Below are 2,148 nucleotides of genomic sequence, written 5' to 3' on the forward strand. Positions count from 1 at the left end.
TCGCAGCCCCAGCAAGCACAGCTCAGGCAGAGGCTGCAGACCGGTCAGCCAGAGGGCTCTCACCTGACTGGCTGGGACCCTGGCAGCCTCAAGCACGTGGGGAGGTGGAGAAGGGTGATCTCCGGGGCCAGACCTGAGCCGCTCTCCCCGCGAAACGCCTGCCCCTGGCCCGCCGCCTGGATGGCAGGAAGACGGAAGGGCAGCTTCCTCGTGAGGCCTGTCACGACGGCTGGGGACAGGGCTGACATGGGCGCAGCTGACGAGGGAGACAGGCCAGGTGCGCTGGGCACCCTCAGGGACATGGCCACTGCTGCGGTTGGTGGGGCTGGGAGACTCAGTGAGAAGTAACCCCTGGAAAGTGCTCGCGGAAATGTCAGCCAAGTGGAGGCTCCTCCAGGGGCCCAGCGGCCAGCCAGCAGGGCTCAGAGGGACAGGGACCTCGCAGGTGGAGAAGTAACCGAGGAAATGCTCCCCTACCCCACCTGCCCCCACGGCCTTCCTCCCAGAGCCGCAGGCCCTCCCAGCCCCAGGACAGCGGATGCCCCCACGGAAGGGCGCCCTGCAGGCGGCTGACCTGTCTCCATGCTGTCCCCCTAGAGCGGCCTGAGGTGGTGTGGGGGTCCCAGCAGGTGGAGCAGACCCTGGAATGAACTGTGACTGTTGGGAGGGGAGTGGGTCACGTGGCAGGCAGGGCCACCCCCACGCTTTGCCGTAAAGGAGAGCAAGTGGACAGTGAGCTTTCTTTAAGAAAAGCGCAGTTGCTGTCATCCCATGGGTTGGGGTTTGCATCTCTGCTGGTTCACCCCTTCCCCTCCGCCTCCCACAAAGCCCTGACCCTGCAAACCCTCCTCAAGCTGCGCCTGCCATCTCCTCCCCTGGCCCTCCTGGGACCTGGGGCTTTCATGAGCTTGCGAAGGGATTGTTGAGTTTTCTCCTTAGAAGTCTGATTGGGTTTGTATCGGATCTGCCTTGCCTCCATGGAAAATGAAGTCTTTCACCACTGGGGCAGATTACTGTTTTGAAAGGACAGGGAGAGGCCTGCTCTGGGGGTAGGGAGGGGCAGACCCTCGAGGCGGGGGTGAGGGGGGCCCAGCGGGCTCCCCCCAGGAATTAGAAGGCAGATTTCAGAGTGAGGTCAGAGCCTGGGCGCGGGAATCTCCGCAAAGTCCAGCAAGGGGCACAAGCAGGCACCGCCAAGCCCGACAGACGTCCCCCGCGCACCGCGCTGTCTTCTGGTGGAGGGCCCTGCGGGGCGGCTGCTCCCGGGCGGGCCCCCTGGGGGCGCGCTCTGCGATGGAGCCCTGAAGACTTGAGCCCGGGTGCTCTGTGGTCAGCCTCCCCGCTCCGTCCAGTCTCTTCTGCCGTCCTGTTGAGGTGCCGGATGTCTGCCTCTGTCAAAGGCCCCTCGTCCTTCCCAGCTCAGCAGACGGCCTCCAGACCGTTTCTAGGGGTGGCTTTTTGGCCTGGGAATCAGCGCGCAAAACTCGGGACACCCGTGTCCTGCAGACTGCGTCCCGATGGGCCGTGCTCCCACGCTCAGGACAGGCGCACCACCCGCGAGCATTCTGGACCGTAGTTTTCCCTGGAGACATCTTGGTTCTCATCACGTCCCTCGTGGGCTGGGGGAGGCTGTGTGCCCTCCGAAGTCTCTGTGGCGACCTCGTAAAGCAGCAGAGGGGTAACACTTACTTTAGTCAGGAACGCGCAAAGCCTGGAAGACTTTCTTGAAAGGTTTCTGGTCTAATGGAGTTGAATAACTAGAAGTTAAATGCTTTGCATAAAGAGAGTTTAGTCTAATGTGAAAAACGCTGCAATGTTTTAAATTCTATAAAGATTAGGATTGTGATACAGCCCTTGTATTATTGTTAAAAATGTCGTAAACGCCTGTTAGTTTAAAAACAGTCTTCTCCATGTGAGGTCAGCACCTCTGGTTTTGCTGCGTCCTGGCTGCTGCTCGGTCGGCGCCTCGTGGGCCTTGACAGCCTGATTGTCCCTGGCTGCAGCGGCCGCTCCTGTCCAGGTGCCCGCGTCCCTGGAGGCTCGGGCTCCACTCACGGGGCGGCAGGGACCAGCACCCTGTCCTCGGCCATGCCCATCTGGTGCCCGCACGCAGGGGCGCAGGTGGCTTTAGGTCCGCTGTGCGTCCCC

The 2,148-nt window shown here is 61.9% G+C and overlaps 1 protein-coding gene across 1 annotated transcript in view; it reads left to right on the forward strand.

Annotated features, from left to right (window-relative positions):
- MTA1 (metastasis associated 1) overlaps window positions 1-2,148 on the forward strand; it is a 16,497-nt gene that overhangs the window by 1,731 nt on the left and 12,618 nt on the right. The gene's annotated exons all lie outside the window — the stretch shown is intronic.

The sequence above is a fragment of the Bison bison genome, unplaced genomic scaffold (genome assembly GCF_000754665.1).
Source record: "Bison bison bison isolate TAMUID 2011002044 unplaced genomic scaffold, Bison_UMD1.0 scf7180017848233, whole genome shotgun sequence".
In the NCBI taxonomy this organism is placed as follows: Eukaryota; Metazoa; Chordata; class Mammalia; order Artiodactyla; family Bovidae; genus Bison; species Bison bison.